Source organism: Cryptotermes secundus, unplaced genomic scaffold (genome assembly GCF_002891405.2).
Source record: "Cryptotermes secundus unplaced genomic scaffold, Csec_1.0 scaffold16, whole genome shotgun sequence".
Classification (NCBI taxonomy): Eukaryota; Metazoa; Arthropoda; class Insecta; order Blattodea; family Kalotermitidae; genus Cryptotermes; species Cryptotermes secundus.
This window is the reverse complement of record NW_019718616.1, coordinates 1,506,150-1,527,980: the sequence shown is the minus strand read 5'-3', so window position 1 is coordinate 1,527,980 and position 21,831 is coordinate 1,506,150. Positions and strand designations below refer to the sequence as shown.

At 41.2% G+C, this 21,831-nt stretch overlaps 2 protein-coding genes across 2 annotated transcripts in view; one reads left to right on the top strand and one right to left on the bottom strand.

Annotated features, from left to right (window-relative positions):
- Positions 1-21,831, top strand: part of LOC111861385 (autophagy-related protein 16-1) — a 616,691-nt gene that overhangs the window by 174,000 nt on the left and 420,860 nt on the right. The window lies entirely within an intron of this gene.
- The window catches only part of LOC117282085, a 144,408-nt gene that overhangs the window by 89,711 nt on the left and 32,866 nt on the right, over positions 1-21,831 (bottom strand). The window lies entirely within an intron of this gene.

The following is a 21,831-nucleotide window of genomic DNA, read 5'->3' as shown; positions in this document are numbered from 1 at the left end:
TCCAGCTACACGCGCACCAGCGATCTGTCCTCCAAAATTGCAAAAGCCTCCCATTTGTTGATTCTCTCACTCAACATAATCATTAATTCACTGACATGAGCACTACAGGGTGTAAAAAACGGAAGAAGAATATTCAGTGTTGCCAACTGAAGATCTTTCAATGTAGCGAACAGAAACAAATTATATTGCTCAGTTTCCTAGTGTTTCCAATATTTTGTCCACCCCCTGTATGTGCAGCTTATTGCTTATCGATGTTGCACCATTTCTTTAAAGGCTTTACATTTTACTCTTAAAACTCATGTTTTATAATTGATTATACCAGATGTCAGTAGGCGGTAATTTTGCTCGGGAGCCATGACTGGTATCTTCCTTTGATGGGAGGCATCATTTGCATGACAAAAACGAATTATATTCATCCAAGAAAGTCCACCACCTCTTCGCCTTGCTAATGGGTTTAAGCATCCTGACCCTTCCGCAGATAAATTCACTTCCTACGTACTCGTAGTAGGTTCTCGCAGAGGGAAAGAGAACCATTTTTCTACTGGCCATTTCACTTAGATACATGCATTTTCAAAGAGACAGCGGTCGATTTCGTCACATAAAACGGTTAAGTTAAGATGCTTATTAGGTATAAAGTAGTTTTTTATATTAACAGTTTCTTATTATCCGGTTGGTCTCATACTTATCTTTCCAACAATCTATAATGGTTTATTACCATAAGAACGCGACATGCTGACTAAATAAGGAGTTACGACCGTAACTCATCAAGGTAATTAAATATGTTGAATATAAGCTCAAAGTTTCGCATCTTCGCTATGTTTGTAATTGTTGATTTACGAACAGTATTTCATAAATGATGTGTATGCTGTATCTGTGCGCCAGATTTAACGTGCATAGATCACTGCATACTACCCACAAAAGGAAAGCTAAAGAAACTTTTTGCACGAGCACCATATTGTTATTTTATATTCGACGGAAGTATTGCCCCCAACAAAAGTGCAGTTTTTCCAGTGTTTATTACAACATGTCATTTCAGGATTCCAAAGTATGAGGCGTTAGTGTCCCTATAGCCGTTAATGTGTTATTGCTGCTTGCAGAGAATTAATGTCCGGCTTTGAATTTGCCTCCAGTGATATAATGTACAACATTTCGTGAAAATCGGTGAGCTGTTTCATAGGTTGTAATTGTGGATGGAGGACGCACCCCGACACATTCATACAGAATGCAAAAGGTGTCTACGTGAACGATATAGCGATAGGAGAAAGAAACTTCATGATTAAAATGAGTTATGAAAGATAAATATTTAGTCTGTAAAGCTTCACAGCCATGAAATATAAGTAAAATTATGAAGAAAGCAGTCGTCTGGGATTTGGCACCGTGTATATGTGGTGTTAACCGACGTTTCGGAGGAACGTATCGCCTCCATCTTCAGGGTAGAAGGAAAAAATATAAGAAATCCGTAAGCGAGGAGACAGTGAGAACCGGTAAAAGCTTTCTTCATAGTCACCGTCGTGAAAACCTCAAATCTTACAAGTAAAATTATATTTTTTATACGTTCTTGTCGCCGTTATAACTTCAGTCTATCACATATTAGTGGTGGAAACAGCCCTTTTTGGGCACAAACTTAGTATACCAAGTACAGTCGTGACTCTGCTTCGTCTCTAATTTTATTAAGAATTCTCAGATGAAGAATGCATAAGAAGTTTTCCTAGGAGACTTTCGACTGATATAAGGTGACTAGAGACGGGCAGACGAAGCGAAGCTAATAGACACTTGCATTGTTTGGAAAGTTGCGAAAAGTTTTGAGTGCTGGAATTATTCCTGGAACATTTCTTGCCCCAGTATTTCCGTCTTTAAGTACAGAAATGTCATACTAGCGTAAATGGTTTAGTGTATTCACATAAGTCAGCCTTGTATATGCGTTTCAGAAAGTTTTTCAGTTTGTTTGCATTTTATTTCAGATTTAATCGGAAGAATTCGTTTCAGAGAAGTAAGACAGGAAGTCAACAAAATAACTCACTCGTGTGAAACGTGACTGCTCTGAATATGTGATGTAGAGTTCGTTCCACTTTCCTGGAAGCCTCCATAAACCCAGCGTAGTGTATTCATTCCAACCAGTGAAATTTACGAATTCTGTCTCGACTTTTGTTATGCGCATGCCCAGAATCATAGACGTGTGTTGCGCTTTGGATGGTTATTAGTGAATTACTTAAAATTAACAACGTGAAGCCGTGGTGGGACATAATTTGTAACTTTCACGTAAACCCGACATTTCACACGCACACACACACTTACGAATACACAAATTTTCGTTCATTCATGTGTATACTTCATCGGAATACGGAATATAAAGCAATGTGTCACTACATGATGCCACGTACATGTCTTCGATGCCCCCTTATATCATGATACTGTCAGAGTTTAGGGGCGTGACTATAGACGGGGTTTATATTGGTAAATAGATTTATTGACTACTTACAAATCGTACAGCCCGGGTATTTAGAAGTGACCGGAAGTGACAGTCCAGGAAAAGCTGCGCAGTGGATGGGCAGGTCCATTCGTGAAAGTTGAAGGGTTTTGTGATTAGTCATTCGTTTGTTTTCAGTGCGAGCAGAAGTCTCAAGTTCAGTCAAAAGCATTCTTCCTTGTACAGTCAAGTTAAGAAGTTTTGACTTTTGGAGTCGTATTTGAGCGTATTATTCTCTGTTTACTGTATTAATATTTTATTTTATTGTTTATTTTTATTCTTTGATTTTCTTTTTTGTTTACTTATATTTGTACATTTTTTCTATCTCATTTAACATGCCACGTACACGAAGTAAATTGAGTATGAAAGAGGCTGGGCCAGCAATTACAGTGAAGTACATAGGATTGGAAGTAGCAAAGGCAACAGGTGTATCGGAAAGTAGTGTCAGAAAAAATAATAAGAGAAACAAAAAAAAATATCGCATCTGGGGCTTCCACTTCCTTTGCGACACCCCATAAAGAAAGACCACAATACCACATTTAAGATGGATGACGTCATTAACCTGGCAGACCAAAAATTGGCTTCCATAACTGCAGAAGAATGGCAACATAGGTGCCGACATGTAAGGAACATTGAGCAACAATTAGTGGCACGGGAAGGACGTTTGGACGCAGGACAGGAGTTCGTGTTCCGTGTTGGCGGTGATAGTGATGACAGTTCTGATGATAGCTCCGATTCATCTGGTGGTGACGAGGAAGGACAGGCTTGTGGAGATTATATCTATGCGGACATTTCCGGTGTTGCCCCTTTAGAATAGACCCGTGTAATATGTAAATAAACTCTTCATGTATATAACAGTGAAAAGTGTATAATAGTGTATAGTGCATAATAGTCTGCCATTCGGCACTTAAAACTTAACATCGGATATGTGTACATTATCGAGACTAAACCGCCAACACTATGCCACACAATGAGGTAAGAAATTATTTCCTTTTGAGAACGCCTGTACTGCGTTCCCTTCCACACTAGTCAGCATGCTGGAGCTCTCCCCGTCACTACCAATACTTCTCCTACTCCGCGTCGGAGGACTGTCACTTCTAAATACCCGGGCTGTAACTACATATAACTGTAACATTATTGCTGATTTCCACACTACAAATTATTCCACGCTAAGTCTTCTCAGTCTGTCTTCACCAGTCTTTGCTTCGGTAACAGCTCTCAGCAATGGTTATTCCTCTACAGTGTCTTCATTAGACGTTTCCTGTTACGGAATCTTAACAATCGAGATTCTTCGGCTTCCGTGGTCACGCCGTTGCCAGCTGGTTAACACTCCACACCTGAACTCTCAACTGAACTGTAGCGCCAGTTGTCTTCAAGGTAACTGCTCGGCACGGACCACGTAGAAAACACAGACCCTGTATTGTTGTAGAGGTATGTCTACCTCGCCGTTGCATAGTAACTCTCGCGGCGCGGACCACATAGAAGTCACCATTCTTCTATTGTTGCGGGCGTTACCAAGCAACGGCCGCTGTTTAGAGAGTCAGTGCTTAGCAACGGGTGTATACGCCACAATATTTTACCACGGGGACACCTTTAACGATTTTCATAATACCAGACATGTCTCGAGTAGAAGGTGAAACACTGTAGCGAAGACGATGCTAGGCGGTAGTAATTCTTTTTGTGTTTAATTCTGTATAAGATTTTATAAGTTGCGCCAAGATGTCTTTACCGTTGTTTCTTCTGTTCGCTAGGACGGCTCTTTTGTTGATTTCTTGAATCTTATGCCATTTAAGGACAATGTTGAAGCTACAGAAGCCATTCTATACAGTGTTGCATGACGGGAACAGATGTTTATGAATAGTGAGTAGATATGAATTTGAAAAGACTGGGGCCTCCTTCAAACTTCTTTCTCGGCATTCTCATGGAAAGGCATGTGAAAACCGTGAGTAACCTCTGTCAATAGGAGATGGGGGTCTCACAGCGGTGGTTATGTATAATTCTGTCTTCTGGGGTATAAGTTCGTGAGGTCCGGCGAAAGCCAGCTGACCGTGCAGAGACAGATTTCGCCTCCGTCTGCGAGGTTGAAGAGTAAGCCAAGAAAGAAACGAGCAGAGCTCTGATTGCTGTCGGCTTCATGCTGATTTCTTTGTACAGTGAAGATGAAGGTGACATGTTCCTCCCCAACCTCTGTTGACTTGCACTAGGCTACACGCCTTTGTATCCCAGAAGATGGAAGTGTTCAGTCTCTTATCAGGATAAGCGATAAGCAGACCAAGACACGAACCAGGTGTCTCCATAATATATCTCTTTGTGTTTGGCATTAGCTACACTCGATCTGTCGATGCGAACCCACACAGTGATTCGTAATGACATGTTTTAGTCGCGCTTGCATTGACTTGTATTTTGCTTCGAGCTGCGCCATGTACTTGTACAGCATACTACAGAGACCCGATTGTCGGCTACAACCATAATTAGATAAGTGTTTTTTGTACGAAGATACAGTACCCCATACACGTATCAGAATTCAAAAGTGCAATTAGCGTCATCTTTCAAGTGATTAGAGATCAGTTTTTTTTTATCTGGCGGTCTGTACATAGGAGTTGAAACATCTTTTTCCGTCTGTGTTTAACATATAGGGTCTGCATGCACTAGTAAGCCCACTAAAGCCAATGTGTCAGTGTGATTATTTTGTTTCTTACTATTCTACCTTCTTTTCGTAACAAAAGAAAATACGCTTGTGGTATCACCGTGTTATCTATGTGCCCCCCTTCACCTTTTGTACCATTTGACCGATTTTCTAGAAACTTGGTATGGACGTTATATCGCTGGAGACCGTCCCTTTATATATTTTTACATATCTTAGGAACTAATGTCAATATGGCGGACGTGCGAAATTGTGAGGTGGGAGCGCCACTTAAATTAGGGCTCTGAACTGATTCATGCTAACAAATCTTGGAAGAGTATTCGAAATTTGTTTGAATATTTTTATAACGTGAAATAACAGCATGGATGTCAATGCGGGATGTTTCTTAGCTTTTTAATTTATGACAATAATTAATGAGCTGTTGAAGGCAGGCATGTGACATTTGGTATGGAGGTACAGTAGATCGTAAACATAACTATACATTGTGCACGAAGTATTGTTTGTAAGTCAGCAGTTGCACGAATTGCGATGTTACGAATGTGTGAGGTTGTAGGTTATCTAGTAAATTTAACAAAAAATTAAAATAAATAGCAACTGGCCTAGTAGTCATAATATAATTGTTATGTGGGGCTAGAAGAAACCTGTGTAGCAAGAAATCAGGTTGTGTGAGTTTTGCTCAGAAGTTATTGGAATGCAACGCGTGAAAGAGTGTGTTAGTACGTGTTTAACTCATTGGACCCGAAATTCTGGCATGATGACGGTTTCTGTGAATGTTCTTGAATTTCTTTTCGACATCCCCTGGAAGTGTTTGTTAGAACTGTCTGTTGGTTTTCCTAGTAGCCTTAACGGACCTGCTGTACATTGCTTCCTTTCTATCGATAACATTAATTAACATAAAAACAGATTTTAAGGAAAGAAGTGACACAACAGTATGTGTCATTGTCCTCTATAGACTTAAGTGAAGCACCTGAAACCTTTAAAGTACATATCGTTTCCGGGTATCATCCTTGTTGCATTTACCACGCTACAACAATCCATCAATGTACATCTAACACGGAGTAACTTCCTGAGTTAGTGGTTTGATTGAACCTTGAATTTAAGAGAAAAGAACGAGAGACATCAGCGATTAAATCAGTTCACGGTGAGGTAAGACACAATGGCGCAAGGCAGTTGTTGGGTGAAATAGAGACTAAAAAATGTTGTGTCGATTTGCCACAAATTAGGCGTGCTATTCCGATGAAGCCCTACAGCCTTGAGGGTGGCCGCGAGCCTCTGTCGGCCGTCGCTTAGCTCATGATCGACTTGTTCTCGCCAATGTCTGTGATTGCTCCTACCAGGACCAAACCGGCAGGCATTGTTCGTCATGCCGAGCACCGTAACGCCGTCGATTCACTGTGCTGACTTGGTTTGCAGCTGGAATGTTGCGTTGCAGAATACAGCTGTGCAGAAGTTCATCGGATACCTGACATTTTCTTACACTCCTTCCCAATGTAAAATAAATTAATGAAGTGGTGCATCGTACGAATAATAGCTCTCTGAGATGAATTGGACATATAGACCTCACTAATTAAAAATTATAGGTTTAGTGGTTCGTGATCTCACTATAATACACGTATTTTTAGATCCTATTAATAGGTTACTTACTGTAGTAGATCGTGCAGATATCAATGTTTAGAGGTCTCAATATTTTGGCGCCTGAAATAAGCTCTAGATCATTTATGGCTAACATATAGATCTCATTAAGACTACAATTAATTAACAAATGTCTGTGATGTTCCGTCTAACATGACACACTTTTTAATGAGATCTATAAGTTGGGCAGCAATAGTCTAAAACTTATTTCACATCAGGAAAGTGTTGCATGTAAGACGAAACATCAGAGACATTTGGTAATTAATAATGTGCAACAGGACGCTACAGTATAATATTAAAAACGTTGTGAATATTTCACGATATCCAGAAGAACACGATATCTTCCATTTGCTTTGCAATAGTAGATTTGTATCTTCAGTAAATGATCCCGAATCTAATGACCGACGCAGAATCAGAAAATATTGTGTTTGGAAAGAAGAGAAATATATATATATATTCAACTGAAATACACCTCTATACTTTTTTTTTAAGAATAAAGTGATATTGCTTTGAACTCTGGTCCAGTATTCTGCAGTGAGAAAATGTGCGCTCAGTGACGTTGCCAAGCAGTTTATCTTGTGATGGTGCAAGGATGAATTATTCTTACTGTCATGACACGGTATGTTTTTAGTTATCGGTCTCCGCTTGGAGTTGCCCGATTTACTGTCCGTGTATTGGGTGAGCCAAGCAGAAAATAATGACTTGACATTTGTTACGTATTCTGAAGCCCCCAGCGTTTTGTTTGTCTGTCTATATAACATCAAACAATAAGGCAGTTCAGAAGGACGTAAGAAATATTAACCACAGTCACCTCTTATAGGCTGTATCCTCTTTCCTTTATCTACTCTTATTTCTCGGCCTTTGGCGCTGCAGTCTGCTTCGCGTGTGTAATGTATTCAGTTATATGCAACATTGTCTCACTAAATTCAGTTGTATTCATTTGGAAGTACCGTATTTATGATTTTATAATTTTAGCAGATGAATAAAATCGACGCTTTGTAGTATCGATATTGACAGCGTCATTAAATAAGCAACTTAAACATACGAGTTAATATACAGTTATAGCGACACGTTCGTCGTGCCAAAATTAAGGTTGGAAGAAAGTATCGCAATTTTGAACAAGTTTATCACAATACTGGCTTTCCGAGAGAGAGAACTGTGCTGGCAGTAATTTCTGCAATGAGACATCAAATTGTTGGATGGCACTGGACTCACTTGAAACGTCATCTGGATGATGGACGTGAAGACGACTTTATACGCTTCTTTCACTGGTGGAATTTGGCCCAAGAAGATCTGCTGTACGTGGCTAATTCATTCGCTCTCGTGGTGGTCAGATTCTCGTGCTTAAAGAGCGTAGTATGGAGGAGAATGTACGTTTTTGTTTTAAGGCCTTCTTAAACGGATTTTGTAAGATGACTGTGATTGCTACTGCCTTGTTCAGTGGGGTTCCCTTCCATATGCATAGTCATTCCATGCTATTTTCTGTGCGGATGGCACTCGAAGGAGATACACTCCTTGTCAAATGCGTTGCTTCATATCTCGTCACGCGCCGCTTAACAATCTTTTGATTGTAATTTCATTATACATTAATGTTTCAAATACAGGATGTAAGATGGCTTGAGGCTGAGGAACCTTCTTCATTCATGTAACCATTTGCATGCTGTCGAGAGTTCATGAATTTTATTTCAACGTCATTCTGTGTTGTAAAATTATTAAGAAGTCATCGTGTGCAGGAAATGTCTGATTCTTTGATTCCCCTGCAGTGACATCCTGCAAGTCCTACGTGCCCCTCCTCTGCGGGATTCTATAATTTTGTTCCAGGCATGTAGCACTCACGCTGCGCACACTCTTCAGCGTGCGAAAGAGCAGTTTCGTTCAAATCTCTGCCTTAACCTTTCTCTCAATTTGTGTAAGATGCTATGTTTTATTATGTGTCTGTTTCTGAATAAGACACGGAATAGGCATACAGTTATTTCTGTATTATTTTTAATACGATGAACCCGGAGGGACGGCTCTTGTCTTTGTATAGTGAATCTTCCTGGGGGTAAAGCGCGTCCGGCGCGTAAGGCTGACAACCTCACCGCCATCTGTGAACTGTCTACAAATGTGGGATCCTCGACGTCTCACAACTATATGGGCCTCCACGGCCTGTTACAGGGATAGCTTTACCTTTACCTATGTATCTAGTTTAAATATCAATTGATATTTCTCAGTCATTCCAGAGCAAATTTTTATATTAGTTTTTGCAATGGTCACATCCACTGTATTCCTGCTAACTCAGCGTTCGTGGCGATACGGATCTACTGAACAACGGGCCTTTACCTAGTTATCTTCTTCTTCTTCTTCTTCTTCTTCTTTTTTTTTTTGCATTTGCAGACACGCCACAACAAGAGAAACCAAATTTTGCAGATGACACCACTACAAGTAATATTCTACACACAATTCAGATACCACGAGAAAGAACTATGTGTAAAGCTACAGTGCAACCTGCTTATCGTTAAGTATCGGAGTTGTACCCACGTTGGCTACGTGATGAAGAGATATCTAGGTATCCCGCCAGTCACCCAGTCGCATAACTCCCATCGCCTTATAAAAACAACCTGCATTATAGTGTACGTACACATCTGTTTAAAACACTTAATGGAACCCCAGCTTATTTTATTTTAACATTCAGTACAAAAACAAAATCTTATATTCACTCACTTTCACTTGACAATTAAATGCTGACGAGCCTTATATACGTGTATTCATGAATTACCTGTTACGGTCGAAACATGCAGGGAATAATACACAATAAAAGCAAACACTAACATCTTATTAACATTAGTTTTATTGATTAGTTCTTGTGTGAAGGGTCTCCAGAATACCTCACTGGGTACTAAATGGTCCTCGAACTAACATCTCTTCGCTAGACAGTAGGCCTGCTATTGAGTCACGGAATATTACTTCACGCCTTCTTTGATTGAAAAAGAAATCTACATTACTCTTAAAAGTATAAGAAACCTGTACTTCGTAGCAGTGATGCTACGGTCTGCCCCTTATTTGAAATTATACTATTATTTTCTCATGGTTGCCTACCGAAACATTCATGAAGTAGTCCACCGTTTTGATGGGTACTTGCTTTCCAAGCACATTAAAACCAGGGTAATATCGAAACTTAAATCATCACTGAGCTATATCAATTTTAGATTGTATGAGAACCCGTTTATTCCTTAGCCGTGAAGACCAACTTAGGTATTTAAGATTCTTACAGAAATGGTTATGAAGAGGCCTATCTTCTGGGATGTAACCCTCCACCACAGTGTAGAGTCTCCAAGCTAAAAGAAATGCTGCATTAATATTCTCTGTTCGTTTCAGAAGGAAGGACAGGAATATTTTATATAAAAATATGCTCCAGGTTGCTGTAGGGTTAATCTCATTGTCTTATTCATTATATGCAAGGGCGTCGTTTTCGTCATATTAATTTTATACATAATTAGCTTACTCTTTGAGAATAAATGTATTTCGCAAGGCTTGAGTAAGGGGTATTTTATGATTGTGAATTGCATAAGTGTACTTCAATTGTTTCTGCTAGAGGGATATTATTTTCGGAGGACGATTGCCTAATTCTCGTTCTTCTATAGTTCTAGGGAGCGAGTTATGTCCTTGGCTCTGATTGTTTTCCTGAATTGGATGACTTAAAATGCCTGAAATCGTACGATATTTAGCAGAAAGTGCGAATATTTCCTCATAAAAGTCCGAGGCTTGCTAATATGTCTTTAGGTATGCTAGAAAATAGTTACGGAAAGGAGCAGGAGGTGGTAATGGTAAATAAGAGTGAAAGATATGCTTGGATCGGTACTGCAGTGTCCATCTTTACCGAAAAAATAATAGTGTACCTCTAGACATCAGCATCGCTTAGTTCATACGTGTATTATTATTCTGCCAAGTTTAGTGTCATTATGTGAACAGAGGTGTCTTTCCTGAACTTTTAAGTTATTGAGGTTAGTAGGTATTTTTTGACAAATTTGGGTTGCGCCATGGCTCAGGCAGTTAATCTCCAGCTTCTCACCACGGTAGCCCGGTTTCCATTCCAGATCTGATCACGTGGGATTTATAGTACTCCAAGTGTCACTGGGGTTGGTTTGCGTCTAGTGATTCTGTTTCTCCTGCCAGTTCTCATTCTGCCAGGTGCTTCAAGTTCATAAATCGTTCCGTCATCCGACGCTGTGTACTCTCGATACTGAGAGCCGTCAAACAACCGTTGCACGCTCACAGAAATTGTTCCCTCAATACGTCTTATTGCCCCAAACTCAGTAGTGATCATATAACTACTTTAATTGCTCAAGATCTAAATACATTTTCTTACTCGGCAATGCTGATCATATGTTAAGTGACTCTGAAATATATTTTCCTTTGTAGCTTTGAATTACAAGAAGAAGCTCGAAGTATTGAAATGAGTAAAGTTCGCATTAGTTATGCCGAAAATATTCCACTGTTTTTACTGTGATAGGCTACTCCATGTCGCGATAATTTGATTCAAGATCGACGCGAGAGCGTTAATAGTACTAACATTTCACACACATTTTCTTCAAACTCTGTTGAAAGGGAGGTCGGGAGATTATATCTTTAGGATTGAGACAATAGTTGTGTCATCATAGCCTAAACTGAATCTGCTTGAATTGACGCTTTTTTCACTGTCTGAAAACAGTGTTCCTGAACGGGACTGTCTAGTATAACTGCTTCATAATCAAGGTTCTTTCTCCAGCAGTCGAGGAAGTTCTAAGATGTCTCTTCTTCCTTTTTGACATGTTTATTAGTTTTATATTAAGTTATCTTAAGGTAACTAATGGCCAACAATATCAATAGACCTACATGGACATCTTATTTTTTCCCTTCCACCGAAGACTGAAATTATATGTAAGCAATGTAAAAAGCAATGACGTTATTCGCTTAATCAGCCTTAATGAAAATCATTTATCGTTGGTTTGAAAGAAACTTGAATTTAAATAATGAAAGCTGAATATGTTTCGAAATGCAGGCACAGTTTTGAAGTCTATCGACTTGTAATTAACGAAATTCAGTACCATTTCGACCTGCGCAAAACTTTATTTACATAATCATAGTAGTTGATGCGTCATCATTAAGTGTAATATACGAAGCAACCACTCGGCTACACCAAAATTGGTTATGACTGACACGTGATAGTGAACTTGTTATGGTTTGTAAGATTTGAGGCTCTCACGGCGGTGACTATGAAGAAAGCAGTCTTCTGGGATTTGGCACCGTGTGTATGTGGTGTTAACCGACGTTTCGGAGGAACGTATCGCCTCCATCTTCAGGGTAGACACAGTCTGCTTTTACCGGTTCTCACGGTCTCTTAGCTTGCAGATTTCTTATATTTTTTCTTCTACCCTGAAGATGGAGGCGATACGTTCCTCCGAAACGTCGGTTAACACCACATATACACGGTGCCAAATCCCAGAAGACTGCTTTGTTATGGACTGATGTTATGCGAGGTCTGAATTCCATGTTATCGATTTTTCATACATGTTGATCTGTATTGTTACAGATCTTGACGTAAAATCCACAACACGGATTAAACGGAGTATGTCACAGGCATTGACCTCAAATTATGTCGTGACTTATTTTTGTATTCCCACGCAGTCTCAGGGCATTAACTTTGCTCTTGGAAAGCATCACCGTGAACTGTCAACAATAAGTATTGATGGATCAGAATTATCTGCTCGAATGTGTACCGGGATACTGGGTCGTCATTGCCAGTGCCTTATATAACTGTAGTTGTGTCTCCCGTTGGCAGACTGCCCATTGTGTTGTTCTTACTCGCTAAAGGACACAATCAGATGCCCAGTGAAAGAAAAGGCAGTGGGCAGAATACTTATTGCTACCTCCTTGGCGACGGGGAAACTGTTACACATGCGCATCACACAGTTGGCAATTCGTCACGTGGCTGAGTCACATACTTCTTACTCGCTTTACCCCAGTTGTCCATTTACAGGCTCGTGGACAGATTTATGACGATAACAATTTATTAGGCCTCCAGGTTTTCTGATACTGCAATGGACGAATTAGCGTTGCTAAAATCTGATATCGGTTGTATGATTTCACCATGGATGCTCCTGTTGATGCAGAATGCTTCACATACCGTCATGTCACAAGCTACTTAATCAGGTACTCATGTGAAGTACGTTGAATTTACATGCCGTAAGAAACGGTACTAGTCTCATTCCTTCATATAATGAAACATATTATAGCGCAGATGTTAGTATTCATGACATGTCATCATGATTATACGTTTCTACACTTTCGTGATAGGTGATTTAACACAGCGAGCCCACCAAGAATCACAAGCATAGCTCCTCGCTATATAACTATATCAAAATGTACATGTTACAGAACTGTGGGCAGACTCCGAAGCCTGGCTATTTTCAAATTGAGCCTGAAGGCTTGGGATACGAAAACCCTGCCTGAGACCTGACGCCATGTAATCTAGCAAAAAATTAGCAACTTTTCGAGGAAAATACTGACTCTGTTTTCAGGGCCGAGGAGTAAGCCGGCAAACGTTTACCAGATTACACGGTGTCAGACTCAAAAAGATTAAATTTTCAGAGTCACGGCCGTGAGAGCCCCAAGTCTTTTGATTATGTCCACAGTTAAGAATAAATACAGATTTCGTGTTTAGCCGAGTAGGAAGTGTATGGATTACTCGTATGTCTATATATACTGGAATTTCGTTGTTTAACCGGCTAATGTTGAAATTAGCCGCTCGGGCATGAATGAAATCGCCCGTGGAACGTTATTTCCTGTGTGCACGGGTTGGAAAGTCAAGTTCCTAGGTTATTCCTAGTACGTTTGTCTAATTAATTTTGACCTAACTTAACCTGGCATCTATCCGTTAGCTTCGGAATGATGTTATTACGTTAACGACTAAGGAAGTTAACTTTTTTAAGGTCGTGGGTCTGCCCTTAGTTATATCATTAAACACTTTCTTGTTGCACATTAGCCAGACTTATATGGGAATTATCCGGATAATATCAGAATGGTATGTCAAATCTTTTCCCATTATTTAGCTGTTGTCGCCCTAGGCTCAGTGATTTTAACACTAGCCATTTTCGGACTTAGCCGGAACGTATGCACACAATAACCATTCTTAGGCTATATAAATACAGGCTGCGTATTCAGGGAGGTCGATATGTTCTCTAGAAATTGAATTCATTAAGTAATAACTAATTTAAACAAACTTTTTCTCAGATCATTTGATGATGACTGTGAACATTAAACCAGGGCGAAGACCGTACTGAGATTCCGTTCAGGCTTTCAGCCATAAAGAAGGCCAGGGATGGCATCATTCCATTTAGCTGCAACCGTTCCGAATTCCATGTGGGTGGCGTCCGAGGAGGAGCAGTGTAGGTAACCAGTACTGAATGTCGATGGTAAAAAAATAAAGAGACCATGCGGAAGACATACACTCCAAATGCTTTCTTTGCTGAGTTATTGTTTTAAGATAATATAATTGCAGGGGCACGCGGTAGCGTACTTAGTTGAGGCACTATGCTACAAGCCGGAAGGTGGCGGGTTCGAATCCCGATGAGGTGGATTTTCTTCAATTGAACTAATCCTTCCAGCTGCAATATGGCCCTGGGGTCGACTCAGCCTTTTAGCAAAAATGAGTACCAGAAATCTTCCTGGGGGTAAAGGGCGGCCGCCGCGTAAGGCTGACAAACTTACCGCCGTCTGTGAGCCGCTTGTCTAGCGAAAATGTGGGAGCCACGACGTCCCATAGCCTTATGGGCCTTCGCAGCCTGTTACAGGGAGAGCATTACTTTTTTTTTTTTAATATCATTGCAGGTAAAAATCTGTTTCTCAACATATCGACTACTTTTTGAAAATGACTGAATTAGCTAGCGAATAGTGTAAACTTTTGACCTAAATTGCACCCAGTGCACTGCCACGAAGCTGTTTATACTCCATAGAATGTGTTTTCCCTTGTGCTTTCGAGTTCTCATTGTCTCTGATGTTAATGAATGCCTGACACAAACCGACTTTTCTATGCTGTTTATCCGCTATTGTTTGAACCTAAATTTAACTGTACTGGGTAGCCCAATATGCTTAAAATGTTAAGAGACTAAGAACGAAACTGGGATGTGACTCAGTTCAGGGTTTAAAAGTTCAGAGCTGTTGTTCTCAATTCACTGAGCCATAAATTATTTTCCTGGTATATTTGTTAAATATTCTCCATCTCAAAAAATGTGTCAAACGATAGCAGTAGATCTCTATCGGTTTTTGTTAATTATTGACATATCGATTTTAGAGCCTCATTACGCGTGAGTCATCGGACTGTTAGACTGAATGCAGGATAGTGGCTTTGAGTATAAACGTTGCAATAATCTGACAGTGTTTTAATATGAATTTCACAGAAATTTAAAAACCGGGACAGTCGACGTAGCTGTATACTTTATACGGGCACGCAAATTTTGTGCTGTCCCGAAATTTTAGTAACTGAATTTGCTCTAATTTTTTCCCCCCCACCACCGCGTCCAGACCGGCTGTTGGGCCCACCGAGCTTCAGTCCAGTGTGGGTACCGGGAACTCTTTCCATACCGTTGAAGCGACCAGGGCGTGAAGCTGACGGCTTGCCGGTAGCTACTGCCAAGAATAAGAATACGTGGAGCTATACGTCTCTTCTGCCATACGTCTTCGTGGCGTGGTACTCGAGCTCAGAAAGAATTATCTTACAGTACTTTTATTTCACCCTAACATAGTTATTATTGCAGGCTTGTAGGATGCTGGCTTAAAATTTCCTGTGAGAATACGTGAGATTTCTAACAGCAAACTTTTCCCCATCATAATTAGTATTTCTCCCCACTGAAGTAGTGTTTGCGATTAAATGTAACGGTAGTGCTTTCTCTCTCACTCCCTCTTCTGTTGCTCCAACTGTGGAGCACAGGGCATCTGTGAAATGCTTTGTTTCACTACAGTTGCTTTATCCTAGGACAGTCGGTAGGACTCCTAGGACGGGGGATCAGCCCGTCACAAGGCCGCTATCTATACAAACACAGAATAAAAGCAGACAAACATTCATGCCTTGAGTGGGATTCAAACCCAGAGTCCCAATGTTTGAGCGGGCAAAGACAGTTCATGCCTTAGACTGCGCGGCCACTATGACCGTTTAACTGTAGTACGCAGGCCGTCCCAGGCGTTCACTCAAGATTCCTACACCCAGAGTACCAGAGGCGATTTCCTTGGGTAAAGCGGCTGGGGTGTGAAGCCGACTTCTCACCTACATTTAGTGCCGAGGCCAAGAATGGAGAGCTATCCCCCCACCCCCACCCCCAGTACAACTTCATGGCGTGGTGCTTGATTAGCGAAGGGCAGGGGCAACTTTACGTTTACCTTTTACTTACGGAATTGCATTTACGAAGTTTTTTTTTGGGGGGGGGGTTTGTCTTGTGCCCAGATTCCAGTACCTAGCAACTTTAAATTTTTTACAGTTTTAAACGGTCAAGAATCAGAATCCCTCCACAGTTTGGTCTCACGAATTTTGTGTCCCTACAGTCTAGAGTTTATGTTAGTTCAAATCCCTAGGTACAAGAGTCGGACTCTCTGTTAGTTAAGTTTTATAGGTTTTGAATGCCACTGAAGGATGAGCCATAAGTGTACTAAACAGGCGTTATTATTTTCTGTTTCAGTTGCTATTGAGAGAATGTTATTAGGGAACTGAATAGTAGCTGAAATATGTTTACATTTTCATTTGGATGTAAAATACCCATCTTGACTTTATCGAAATATAATAAAGTAGCGTTGTCCTAAATTGTGAATAGGTAATTAAACCTAGTTCTCATGTTACCGTGTTTCTCATTCTGTGGTTATCTGAGAGGAAATGTGATATGCTCGTGGAATACGTTATCGTTGTTCATTGCACGTCAGTGTACCATCTCTGATGGACAGGACCAGTTACAACTCCAGAACGCCTTCAAAACTGGCGTGTAACTTTACGTGTCATCTGACACATCGTTGCGTAACATCACCCAGAAGGTCAGCCGGTCTGTTAATCTGTTCTATCAAGTGGACCAGATGGCCCTCAGATATCGACCTTAGCGTATGTCTTTCTACTCGCTGTATGAACATTAATACGACATCAAGTAAATTGATCACAGGTTATATGCTTGACGTTACTCTGTACATGGGTCGGACATACAAAAGTTCAAAATTTACTACTCTTTTTTTTAGATGACCGACTGTACATTACAGATACTAGTGCTAGCTTGTTATTTTTGACAGCCACTCCATTAGTCATATTTATTACTTTAACACTCAGTTTGGTTAAGGAATCGTGCTAAATTACGAAGCATTGCCTTTCTTTTGTAGATACGGCTGCATGCTCTCGAAAGGGACTTGACGATAGCAGCGTGAGGTACCACGTAGCTTGACTAACAATATGCATTAGAACGTTTATTGTCCACTCAGAATTATCCCCGTTACGGATGGTTTAAGGCGAACTGCAAAGGGTGGTAGACATGACACTTCGTGACATCCATTGCGGCGTAAATTTACCTCGTTCTAGGTAATTAGTAGTGATGATTTACACAACGCCTGCCGGTTCATGGTGTTCTGTAATTGCCCAGAGATCAAGAGGTCATGCAAGTTCAGATGGTCAGGCGTGCACGTAGGTAAAATGCTGGGACTAGTGACCTAATCGTACCTCTGTACTGACTAATGGAAATACAAGTGTTGTAAACTGCAGTGTATGTCGTACAGCAGGTCCGTTACTCAAGAAATTCTCAGCGTACGTCTTGCGTATTCCGCTTTTCCGCGTTACATGTTTGCGTCACAAATCCTTTTCAAGGAAGTCATTCTCGTGGTAACAAGTGTTGAGCAGCTGATGTGTTATGCATGGTTACGACCTCCTCACTTAACTGCAGTATATCAGGTGATAGTCCTCTGTCTGCTGACCGTTGCATGAACTTTGGCTCCAGCCACCGCTTGTCAAGAAGCCGGATGATAATTTTCCCTGCAGTACGCAAGCTCTACGAGGAAATTGGTCTGCTTTTTATGACCTTCTTTACTACTCTTAGCTTCGGTTCTGACATAAAAACAAACTCGTCTGTTTCCCAATTTAGTGTGGCTACCCCAGGTATATTAAAATATGATCTAATAAAGTCACCGAATGTTTCGTAAATAACAACGTGTAAGGGGTACACGTATTAGGGCAGAAGGCAGCAGTTGTACTTTATGATTTCGACTTTCTCCGCATGTTATTACGGCGATGAAATCGAAGAGGATGAAATGGCCAGGTCATCAGCACGCATGGGATATATGAGAAATTTGTTCCAAGTTTTAGTTGGAAAACTTGAAGGGCGGAGAAAAATTGGCAGACCCGGGTGAAGATTCATGATAATACATATTAAAATGTCTCTTAAAATAAATAGGGTCATATATGGGGGGTTCTTGTGAACGTGACGTAATTAGCCCTCGAACTCCATAGAAGTGGAGAATTTCTCCGTTAGCCAAGCGACTCTCAGGTTTTCAAGAAGGCTGCAGCCCTCACCTCGTGAAGTTCAACTTTGTGTTTTATCTATAATTTTACTTTACTGATAGCGTAGTTGGTTGAGGCACTGTGCTACAAGCCGGAAGGTCGCGGAATCAAATCCCGATGAGGTCATTGGATTTTTTTTTCAATTTACCTAATCCTTCCAGCCGCACTATGGCCCTGGGGTCGACTCAGCCTCTAACCGAAATGAGTACCAGGAATATTCTTGGGGGTTTAGGGCGGCCGGCGCGTAAGGCTGACAACCTGACCACCATCTATGAGCCGATTGTCTAGAAAATGTGGGAACCTCAACATCTCACAACCCTACTGGCCTCCACGGCCTGTTACAGGGATGCCTTTACTTTACTTTACTCTGAGGATATCCATGTTGCGACGTCCTTAACGTGTTAGGTGCAAGGTAAAGTTGTCCCTGTGCTTAACTGATTAAGTACTACGACATGAAAACGTATGAAGGAGTGGATGTATAGATTCACATTTTCTTGACCTCGGCACTAGTTGGAGGTGAGTGGTCAGCTTCACGTCCCCGCCGCTTTACCCCGGGAGATATCTCCCGGTAACCACTGGATAGGAAGTTGGGTGGACCTTAGAGCTGGTCTGGACGACGTGGAGAAGAGAAAATTCTTGACCCTACTGGGACTCGAACTCCGACCCCTTGGTCGCTATACCGATTGTGCTATCCCGGCTCCTAATGTATGTGGTGTAAAGCATAATTTTAGCATGTGAATTGGGTGGTCTTGCTTTGCAGAGGAAGGTGATGCAAGGAATACAAATTAGAGGTTTCATTGGTTCTGTTGGTCTAGGTATGTCTTCTTTTTGTGATGATGTACTGCAATACGAGCACATATGAGCAACAGACAAATTGTCAGGTGTTACAGCTATAGACGCTGTGACTACTGTTGTGTCTGTTCTGCGTACTAATACACTTCTTTTTCTTCCCCACTTTTTTCATTTCCCTCGAAGATTGATTTCCGTTGCCTGTCATGCAGTGCAAAATACCCTGCCACTACGTTATAGCTAGAAGTTGTGTCACTGCGACGCCTGCCCCCTGCCAGTGGTCCTGCATGCTAATTCAGAGATTCTGTTTCCTCGGTCTCTAAGATTATGTCTTGTTGCAACGGTATTCCATGTGCTGCACTCCAAATTCCGCTCATTGAGTGAACCAGACAGTTATGAAACACAGGTTAGAACCGGTATTATACAAATTAAACGATGAAGTGGTGTCTGGACTTGTCGTTACGATTAATGTTACTGTTGCATGACGCTGGTTTAACTTCGTGAAGAGTGCATTTTCTTATACTTCATCATTTCTGTCTACAGAGGAAGGTAATGTTGACTGTACGCTGAAAGTTTAGAACTTTCAGTTACGAGGATCGGTTATGCAGAACTCTACGTTTTTTCCGCAGAAGTTTCTTGTCATACAGCTGCTTCTGAGTGAAATAACGTGGACCACTGGCGCCTGCCGGGAGCTCTACACCCGTTGCATCAACACCGTTGGATTTGTGGTTATACTGTTCTTTCAATTCTATCTGTCGATCCATCCATCCTTCCTTCCGTCTGTCTGTCTGTGGCTCTACAGCCCTTTGTTGGACCTTAGCCGCTTTTTCAGTTTCTTGATCTTTTACACAGTCGGTAGGTCTCCTTGGACGGGGGATCAGCCCGTCACAAGGCCGCTACCTACACACAGATCAACACATGCCTTAGACCGCGCGGCGACTCTGGTCGGCGTTTTTCAATTCAGATGGTTGAAATAGGGCGCTGTGTTATGTATTTGACTAAGCAGTTAACTCTGTGCGGGGCCGCGCCATAGCTCAAGCGGTTAGTCGCTGGCTTCGCACCTCGGCGACCCAGGTTCGATCCCTGGTCTGGTCAAGTGGGATTTGTGGTGGACAAGGTGGGGCTGGGGAAGGTTTCCTCCGAGTACTTCGGTTTCCCCTGACAATCTTCATTCCACCAATTGCTCCACAATCACCCTCACCTATCATCTGGGGCTGGTACAATAGGCCAGAAGTGGCCGCAGTACAAGGGACTTAGTCCCACCCCACTAGCAATAAAAAAATAACTGGGGGGGTGGGGCAGAATCGTTCTTGAGTAGTCGCTCATTTACTCAGTGTGTCCCCAGTCTTTCAGGGAAGTGAAAGTTAATTACCGTGTTCACAAGCACACCACATCACATTTCTGAGATCTATTTTTAGTAGTCTCTTCTCCTCCCACCCACCTCTACAGCTCCTAAATGGTCTGTTGCACCCAAACTTTCCGATTTCAGTTATTAATGCGTTTCTCTTCATCGTCTTATACATTCCTTGTTCGCCTCACATTCCTCGATATAATCACTTACTAGAAATTATGAAACCTCTCATTATATAATTATCTCCATTCTCTTGTTACTAATTTAAAATTTAGAATAGTCACAGGCTTGAATTTTTAACAGGGAAGCCCCAGTATCGGATACCGCCTGAGGGATTTACGCTTAGGTAAAAAGATAACACTGAAATGGATCTTTGGGTCGTAGGGTTGAAGATGGGGTCTGGAATGAAGTGTTGGCCTAATACAGGGTGTAATGCGGACTTCGTGAATACGGTAATGCATCTTAGGGTTCCTTAAAATAACCTGACATACCTTCACCCACGCGGGCTTGTCGTAACATCGAGCTTGGATTTTGCCACATAAATAATCATTAATACTGTCATGTGAATTAGTGACTAAAGACGGGTTCGTATTGGTAATTATATTTATTAACCACCTACAAGTCCTAACTACAAATAATTATTACACTATTGCTGGTTTACACAATTTACAATCACTCCACACTAATATTCTCAGTCTATTTCCACTAGTCTTCACTATCTGTTTCTTGGCAACGGATTTATAACACGGTAACTGTGAAAGTCTCACTAAATTACGCACTCCCAATATCAATGTACTACAGCATATGTAACTTCACACACTAAGTCTTATACGTATATGTTTTTTTTGGCCACACTGCTGTTCTCTTGGAACTTCGGAACTCAAATCCAGTCGATTCCAAGTCACACTGCGACTGACAGTCAGTCAGTCAGTCAGTCAGTCAGTCAGTCAGTCAGTCAGTCAGTCTTATTGCGTGTTCGACCGTGTTTATAGAGCTGTTGCCTGGCAACGCATTGATCAAATCCGTTGCAATATAATGCTCACTTTCGGCAGTCCTTAGTGTTCCAAATGAATAAGTCAGTTCTTTAAAATTATTAACGTGAACCCCTGCAGACACTTAGACTACACAGTTTAGCTTTGCACCGAAGAAATTTCCGATCTTACTTGCATATGGGTAAAGTAAATTTCCAGGAGCGCTGAAAACAGAATTATCAGAGGAAAGGGATGTCTTGATATCTGGGATTTGGTGACACTGTTCTGAAGGAATCGTGAAAGAGATCAGCCTCGAATTGAGGGGGCCTGTTATCAGTACCATGCAAGGCCACTATCCCTGCCTATTTATATGTATGTATCTGAAGATCCAAGATCCTGGCAGCTGTGGTTAAGTGTGCTTTACTAACCTACTCGCTGATC